Below are 9,598 nucleotides of genomic sequence, written 5' to 3' on the forward strand. Positions count from 1 at the left end.
TGTGTGTGCTGTTTGTGAGTTTCTGATGTTGTTGTTGCTTAACCTGCAGCCAAGATGCTTAATTTTCTATTTGATAGACGTGTTTGGTAACTGCATTATAAACACTGTTGTTGTTGGGTGCCCTCGAGTCAACTCTGACCCATAGCGACCCTACACACAACAGGACGAAACCCTGCACGGTCCTGCGCCAGCCTCGTGATTGCTCCTAGGCTGAGCCCACTGATGCAGCCACTGTGTCCATCCATCTCTTTAGGGCCTTCCAGAAATAACGAATTTTTAATACGGAACCCCAAATAGGATGCTCATCTCACAATGGTGGTTTTTTATAAACAATATAAATGACTAAGTAAGTATGGTATCTGTACAGAATTTTATATTGATTAAAATAATCCTATGTGTGCTCTACCCCTTAGAATTATCTTCTCCTCCCACTAAATTCCTGTGGTGCTTGGGTTTATATATTACAGACTGCCTCTCCCAGTTATTTGGAGAGGTATGGGGAAGGTTGGAGGCCCCATTGTTCCACACTTGGTGGAAGCCCAGCTGGATGGTTTGATGAAAACTGGATTAGGAGAAAGAGTTCTTGGTTGGACCAAATGGTTAAGTGTTGGACTGCTAACCAACATGCAGGTAGTCCCAACCCAATCAGGGGCTCCAAGAAAGACACACCTGGCGATCTGCTTCCCCAAAGTTGCACACGTGAATTTAAAAGCTGCACTTCAACAAGGATATTGCAAGTCAAAGTCTCTATGCCTAATGGATGTGAATCCTATAAATAAGTTACAAGTGATTAAAGAATGAAAACAGGTTTCCAAATCAGTTGTGAGTACATCATTTAAATCTTTAAAAAAATAATTTGTTCAAATAGTTGCGGTCTTGGGAGAACCAAATTAGAAAGTTCTAGCCATTTAAAGCTTTCTATTTTAGGAACTGGCTGCCCCAATTGAGACCCCTTAATTAATATGCTTGATATTTTGGTCAACCCAGGTTAAAGTAGCACTTGTACTTATTGCTCCCAATTTGCAGAACCTGTAAAGAATCTCATTTGCTATCAAGGCTCTGAATCTTCTAAATTACTACGTCTGAGCCCTCTCTACTTCTGTCTCTTAGTCAGATTTGAATATTTTCTCTTTCCACCTAAAAATTAATGGAGTGAGCATCTTCTGAATAATAGGCAGTTTCCCACACGGTGAAAACCTAATTCAATTGCTCCTGATGAAAGCGTCATGCACATGCAAGCACGTTCGTGTCCGGGGGCTCATCAGCGGCAGGTTAAGAGCAGTGGATGGAGCAGAGTAAGGGAGACTGCATGACGGTGATTTTAAAATCAAGCTGCAACCAAGAAACAAATCCAACTTCAAATAAAAAGCAATTGCACCAAGCGATGGGGCACTGTATCCAGTGAGTGTAGTCCTGAAGGGCACTGGTGCCTTCAGGGGAAATAGTAGGGAAGGGAAGAGAAAGGAGGAAATCAATTGTATACCAAATATCTCATCTTTAAAATATCTAAAACAAATACAGAAAGATATGAAATATGTTAAATCAGGGTGGGGAGCACTTGTGAATATTATAAATCTAGGGTTCTCTTGGTGTGGCCCCTGTATCAGTATCATTATAGCATCACTTAGGAGCCAATTCTCAGGCCCTCACCTAGACTTACAGAATCAGAAACACTGGAGGTGAGGTCCAGTGACCTGTGTTTTAACAAGACCTGCACGTAATTCTGGTGCATGCTAAAGCTTGAGAACCACAGAAACAGAACCTTCTCAGAAACCCAAACCCCAAACCCACTGCCATTGGTTCTCATTGGTTGCCCTATAATAACCAGTGGATCTGCTCTTAGGGTTTCTAAGACAAAATCTTTACAGTATATCACAGAGGTGGTGTATTGGTGGAAGGTGACTAAGGGAGAAGTCAGATTGGTCTAGTGTTACAAGGACAGTGAATTGTTTAATGTGGCTCTTCTATCCAAAGTCTCTGTAGCTCCCACCAAGTGACCTGTTCCTGCATGGGTCTGGGTAAGAAGGTGGCAGGGGATGGGGGCAGTGGGGGGTGGGTGCAGGGAGAAAGACACCAAGAGGATTCACTTATGAGGAATTGTTAGCACATGTCATTGTGATTGCTGTCTTATACCCTGCTGGAATGAAATGAGCCCTTTGAGATAGGAAGGGGATTTCGTTACCTGCAAGAGCTGGGACCTGAGAGTGTGTGTCCTGGACCCCAAGATTCCTCAAAGCAACCCTTTTTGATCCAGAAGACAACTGTGATGTCAGAGGAGTGGCAGAGCAGCAGCAGCAGCAGAACCAAGAGCCAGAGCATGAGCCAGAGTGGTGGACTTCCCAGCCCTCAGAGCCAGTAAAGCTGAGTGCTTTTGGACAGGAGGCCAGCTTGTAGAGTGAGGTGCCTCTGCACACTTAATTCAGGGAGCTGGGTTCACAGACCCACTGACCCAGAGCTGAGTGTTTTTGAGTTGAAGTTTACAGAAGAGTGGCAAGTCTGTTGGGTAATTTATTAGCAGCACAAAAGACCTCTATAACAAATCCTGTGCATTCCTCATCTGCATTGTAACCTGTGAACTTCCTGAACAACCTCGGCAATCATGGAGCCTTGTCTATGAGTTCTCTGTGGCCATTGCAGTGAGTTATAGAACCTAGAGGAAAAATAGAGAGTGAGGGTGTGATCAAACACAGGTGAAGTTTCTGAAACAGGAGACTGGGGAGAGGATGGATGTGCAAGGGCATAGTTAGGAACAAATAAAGCAAAGGAACTTTGTCATGTTACAGGGTTGGTGCTGAGCAGGTTAATCAAGATGGACTCTTGAGTTCAGGATAATAAGGCAAGACTGGTTAGCAACATGGAGACCTAGACTAAGAATCTGACAGAGGCCTGGTGTAACACCACAGTGGACTGATGCTACTTCAACACTGGACTGACAGCAACAGCAAGGCTGACTGGGTTTTGCAATGCCTGGTCTGCAGAGCTATGACTTAACTTAAACTTGTCCTTCTCTCCCTCCCTCTCTCCTCCCTTCATGTCCCTCCTAGTACAGATCACAGGCAAAAGTTCAGGTAGGGCTGAAGGAGTTCTGCGCCAATTGGAGGGCAAGGTTGGTCAAAAATAAGACAAGTTAATGTCTTTAGGCAAAATTTCTCTCTGCAACAAAACTCCTTTCTCCTTGCTTGTTCCAGGCTTCTGTAAAAGGAGTCAAGTCATTAAAAAAGAAAAAAATATTATTTAAAACTATCATCTCAATGGTATAAATCTTAACATACATTTTAAAATACACAGAATAAAACATTTCCAACAACATTGACCATGGGTTAGATTTTTCACTAAGTCTTCAAGTCTCCGGGTTTGTCCTAAATTAACCCAGATGTTGTTCTCATCTTCTAAGTCTCTTATGTCACACGACTCTCCTCTGTACTCCCCCATGTGTCCCCGAAAGTTCTTAAAGCTCCTGGAGTTTAAATGTGCTGACCTATTCAGCTCCCTACCAAGACATTAGTACTAAAAGCCCAGTCTGAAGAGGCTGCTGTATTAAGAATCAGTACTTGATGCTTGAATCACACTGACTTAAGGATCTCTCATCATCCTGTCTCAGGCATGGATGCTGAGAAGGGAAAAAATGCAGGGGGCATGATTCTCACTTTTGAATCTTTCTCTTGATGTTAGTACAAGTGACACAGCATAACCAGCTCACTCACTCTTGAGACACACGCACATACACCACCCGCAGAAGTTGATACTAGCTGGTTGAGTTCAGTGTTTTACTCCCTCATAGAGATTACTTCTAGCGTACCCTAAAAGTGTTGCTGCTCCAATTCTGTCCTTTCCAGAAGGGTGGGGAGAGTCTCATGTTTCCTTACACTCACTGCCATCGAGCTGATTTTAAGTCGTGGCAACCCTGTAGGGATGCCTAAGATCTCGAAGACATACTAAAAGTAAATTGCTATCATTACCTTATATTTGAATTATAATCAAGGTACACATTTCAGTATCTTCCCTTTCATAAAGCAGTAAAAATTCCCAGGAAGCGTGTTATAGAAGGTTAGAGGATCCAGAGGAAGTGAAAAATTTCTGACATGAAAATTCCAATTTTGAAATAATAAAAATTATCCTAAGCACAAACTCAATGTTAGTTAGTGTGATGCGCAGAAAATAGCCCCCTGGATGGTCTCATGCAAATTCCTAGAAGCTGTGAACATGTTAGGTTATGTGGAAAAGGGTAATGTGGGTTGCTAATTAACTTTGCACTAGAGAAATGGTCATAGATTACCTAGGTGGGCCCAATGGAATCATGAGCATCTGTAAGATAGCGAAAGGAAGGCAGAAGAAACTCCGAGATGGCAGCATGAAAAAGGGCTCAGCCTGATGATGCTGCCCTTGAAGATAGAAGGGGTCGTGAAAGTGAAAAATCGAAGACATGGATTTCCCCCTAGAGCCTCCCGCAGAAGCACAGATTTGCCAGCACTCATTTCAGGCTTTTTACCTCCACATCTGTAAGATAGAAATTAGCATTGTTTTACACCAGTAAGTTATGGTCATTTGCTTTCGTAGGAATAGAACATGAATAAAGTTACACGATATAGTAGGAAAATCAGAATCCTAGTTTTCCAAGACTTCATTTGGAAACTCACATGAGTTCCATACAACTGAGGAGTGGGTTTTTTCCTGAAGCTCTTCTGGCCTGATCCTTCTGTCAGGCTTATCCTGACGCTCTTCTTCAAGAGAGAATTCGGGGAGACTGGAGCTGGGTCCGGGTCTTCTAACTTCTTAATTTGTGAATGAGGAAACAATCAGATCATCTCTAGAGAAAATCAGTCTTTCTGAAGTACTCGAATTCCATCAGCGAAATAGTACTGGCTGCATGACCTGTAGAACTCAACTCTATTCTCTACCTCAGTGATTAAAAAGCCTCAAATTCTTGAAAAGTTAAATTTGTCTGGCTCAAAAAGGTGAGAAATTTAAATGTTCTGCTCTATTTAGGTCGGTTCAAAAGGCCTATGGCTTTTATATTTAAAAAACAAACAAACATACTTTCTGGGCTTGATCTTAATTCCTAGAACTTGGGGTTCAATTGCAGTCAAAGAGCATCTAGCTGGTAGACTTAAAGGTGTCCATTGTAACATTCTATCTATTTTGTACACTTGAAAATTGTCATAGTGAGATGTTAGAAAACCCTAAGCATAAAAGTTACTTCAGTCTGTAGTTTTCTGAATAGGAAAAAACCAGAAGGACTAGACTGTGACTAGAAAAGGAGAGGTGGAGGCTGCCGGTCAAAGTGAAGTTCAGAGAGACAATCATAAGCCAGGGACGGACCCCTGGTCTCTAGCTGTCCTTTAAGTGATTTTGCATCTGCAAATTTCCCAGTGCCCCAGCCTCTGCCATTATTAAAGCATGGACAGATACATGAATGAGTGAATGTGTTGACTCTCTGATGCTCTTCTGCATTTACCCCACTCTCTAAGCAACTCTGTTGCGAAGTATAAAAATGCAATAACTGTCTATGTGTCAACATACAACTCAATTGCCTTCTATACTCTTTTTTTTTTTTATTCCTATCATGTAGAGGCAATAAAGTTGTCTTTTTGGTAAATGTCAATGTGATGGGGCTTCCAAAAGTTTGTGGAAAATAGAATGAAAAGATAATGTACCTTTTGGAGCCCCTTTGTATATTGCTCAGACAAGTATCATTCTTACATTAGAGACATGAAGTAGTATTTATACGGTCCCTTCATAGCCTTACAGTGAATCGTCATTAGCATTTCTAAGGAATAATAAAAGTTGGGAAAATCAACCAAGTGTAAGTGAATCTCCGCCTCACACTGAGTGATCACAGCGCGGAGATGATTGGAATGATCGGCATGCCTCTCACGTGTGTTCTTTCTCGGCTCTCACTGACTCATTTGCCACTTCATCTTCTGCTCATACAATTATCCATGTTCGGAGTATTAACTTGTGGGACTTAAGTTTTCCATAGTGCGCTTTAGAATGAATTCAGATTAGTGGTCTGAAATGCATGGACTAATGTCATAAACCACGAGTGAGTCACTTAATCTCATTCATTTTCTTTTATTCCCATCATGTGAAACTAATATTATAAAGTATCTGAAGCTGACCTTCATGGAGTATCAACAATGATAATGAGAGAATAAAGCAGAGAATTGGCTTTCAAATATTAACTATTAGAGTATTCATCCCACTCCTCACCCTGCCAAAAGGACTGTGATTCTATTTAATCCATCTATCTATCTTTATTTTCAATAGTTTTATTGATATAAAGTTCACATATCATACATTTCCATAGTTAAGTTGCTTTTAAAAAGAGTCGTATATACATCATCACAATCAATTCTAATGCTCCCTCTCCCCTCCTGTATTCATTATCCCCCCCCATTCCCCTTTCCCCACCCCTGTACATCCCTGATAAGCTGTTACATCACTTATTGTCTCTATACATCTGCCTTTTCTGTGCTTCAGAACCTGGGGAACATGCCAGAAACAACTACACACATACCCCCCAAAAAAAGGAGGAAAGAAAAGACCACCAGCAATATTAAAAATAAGTCAAAGAAAAAAAACTTCTATTGAGGAACAAGTGAGCAAATCCAGAATGGGGCAAGAGGAAAGTCAACTGACCAGTCATACTGTACAATAGTGACATCCATCATAATCAAGTTTACATTAATCTCTGTCTAATAGCAAGGCTGTTCACGATCCTCGACTGTGGCCAGAGGGGATCTGTCATAGGTTTAATCTGACTAGATACTCTGCAGAGGGATTTTTGGCTTCCCACTGTCCTTCATAGCCGTCTATAAATTTGGTGTTCAAAATTTAAGCTCTGATGCCTTTCATCATATTTGGATTTAGTTATTGTCATCTTTGAGTCACACAAGTTGGCATGCTTCTTCCATGTCACTCAGTTGACACCTCACGTGGATGGCTGCTTATTTGAATGCCCCAGTTTGAATACCCCTTTAAGGCCCCAGTTGCTATTCCAATTTATAGCTGGGCACCGTCTTCTTTCTTCACCACCCTTTGCTGTCACATTCACATCCTCAGTGATCAGTTCAGGAAAGCAAGTATCAAGCAGGGCCACATCATAAGAACTGTTCTTGGATTGGGGCTATAATTAAGGGGGAGTCCAGAATTCCTTCACTTGTCCATGGATTATGTATGACTCTGGCTTTCTTTAATGGTCTTATTATCATTTTATGACCAAAAAAATTGTCAATCATTAATTCTATTGAAAATATCAATAATTTATCCAATGGCATAGTATTGAATATACTGTTGAGGAAAAGAGTATGAAGACTGAGAGACTTAAAAATAATGTCCATATACAACATTTCTGAAACAGAATGTAATTCAGTTATAGAATGTGCCTAACAATATATAATATAAAAATAATTCCTGTTAGATCAGTTAAGATCACTTGACCATCTGAGCAAAGTCAACATAGTCTTGGGAAGAATTCATCTATTTTTTCCCCCTCTCCTGAAAGTCATGGCCAAGTTAAGCAAGACCCTACATTTCCTACTTTCCATTTCCCATGATGCTGGGTTATTATCCAGGAAGTAAACAGGATCAAGTCTGTTTGTTTCCTGAAACCATGAGAAAAATGTGGACTGCTTAGAACGTTGCACCCAAGGGAAAAGACTCCTAGTGAGATCACTGATGTTATGAGTGTGTTTGGTTATTTTCTCAAGAGTCCACTTCTCATCACTGGGTTAGGAAGCTTGCAGCCCATAAAGAAACAGCTTCCTGTCCAAGGTCAACATGGTTGGAGAAAAGACTAAGCCTAATAGATCATTTCAAAGTCTAATGATGTTGGCTGTGGCAGAAATATTATACTCAACCTTCCACCTCTGTCAGCAGCTTTGCAGAGTATGGATGTATTTGTTTAAAAATGATTTACTGGATACCTTCAAACCAAACCAGAGACACAAATTAAATTTCTCCCTAGAATTCTCCAAACTGCCTTTGTTTACAACTGTGGCCTCAGCTCTTGTAGAGTTAATTCTTTGTTTAACTTGCTTGCAGTCAAATTTATAAATAAAGTGGCAGGCCATAAAGGATTTGTTGGGCGACTGCCATGGTGAGAATCGGGAGTGGACCGAGAGAGAAAGCCTGCAGCAAGCAGCTCTGCTGGGTAATGAGCAGAGCAGGGGAATGGAAAGGGAGGGAGGGAACCCCAAAGATAAAACGGTGGAGGGAAAGGAAATCGCAGAGGAGTGCTCAGGGTCTCAGAAGGTTCGTCAAGGAGCACCAGACAAGGACACAGCAGATAGTAAAAAGAAATCAGCAACCAGTCAGGATGCAGGACTCTTTCAGGGCACCGTGGAAGAAACAGGGTGTAGTTTGATTTTTTTTCAGTAAAAATAGCTCCATGACCGAAAGGTCAGGAAACTGGCTAAGAGGTTAACTGTCTGGGAAAGCAGAATCGATAAAGGCTAAGGAACATACAAATGAGATCTTTTCTATGATATTTCAGTAGAGAGAGCTATGACAGAACTTGAAATGAGAAATTAATGAGAAAGGAGGGGCTAAAAGGCACTTTAAATGTCTTGAACAGAAAGCTCTGTAGCTTCTCTTTTGAGAAGGCTGTACCAGCTCCGTCCATGCCACTTCCTGCGGCTCCTCAGGGCAAACTCTTCTCGGAGTTTGGGTTGGGCTTGCTTATTCGGCTCTTTCCAGCTTGTGACAGGCCCTGATTTTAGCAGTGTGTAGCCCCTGACCTTTCTCTTGAACAGTTAGGATCTCACCTCCTGACCCCTGTCTTCTTGATCCTGTCTTCAACCTGTTACTGGTTTAATGATCCACACAAACCTTCATACTTAAAGGTGCAATCATGGCGGCACAAGTCCACTAGTTGTTCTGAGGTACTATTGGGTTCGTACTGACTCTTACTGACCCACGGGACAGATTAGAACTGTTCTCCGGGTTTCCCAGGCTATGATCTTGATGGGAGCAGATTACTAGGCCTATGCACAGCTTGGGTTCAAATCTCCAACCACTACTTAGCAGCCAAATCCTTAACCTTTGCAATAGCTCTAGAATGAACTTTAAGGTTCATATAGCGACTTGCTAATCCCCCATAATAACTGGAAAACATGCATTTTAGTGCCCATTTATCTCCCTTCCGATTGCAATCTAATGGGTTGGTTTTTTTCTTCCAATTTTCATTAAACGCAAACCATTTAATCGGAGCTTTTTGATGTCCTAAAAACATTCCTGGGTGTGTATATCTCTACTTATTCTGTACTCTTTGGTCACTTTTGATGAAGTTCCCTTTGTTCTTCTCAGTCTCTACTTAGGAAACACTGAAGATTTAGTTTATGGTTCTCTGTTCTCTTCCTTCCTGGGAATAGTAAATTCTAATTAATAATCATAATCACAAACATATGAATAGTTAGCATGCTTGGCTTCTAGACTAAGGATTGGTAGTTCAAGTTTACCCAGAGTCACTTCAGAAGAAAAGTCTGGTGATCTACTCCCCCCAAAATTAGCTGCTGAAAAGTCTAAGGAGCATAGTTCTACTCTGAAACATATGGGTTCACGAGTCAGAACGGTGTCAACAAGAACTGGTTTCGTTTGG

This window comes from Echinops telfairi, unplaced genomic scaffold (genome assembly GCF_000313985.2).
Source record: "Echinops telfairi isolate 266 unplaced genomic scaffold, ASM31398v2 ScPeMD7_33;HRSCAF=127, whole genome shotgun sequence".
NCBI lineage: Eukaryota > Metazoa > Chordata > Mammalia > Afrosoricida > Tenrecidae > Echinops > Echinops telfairi.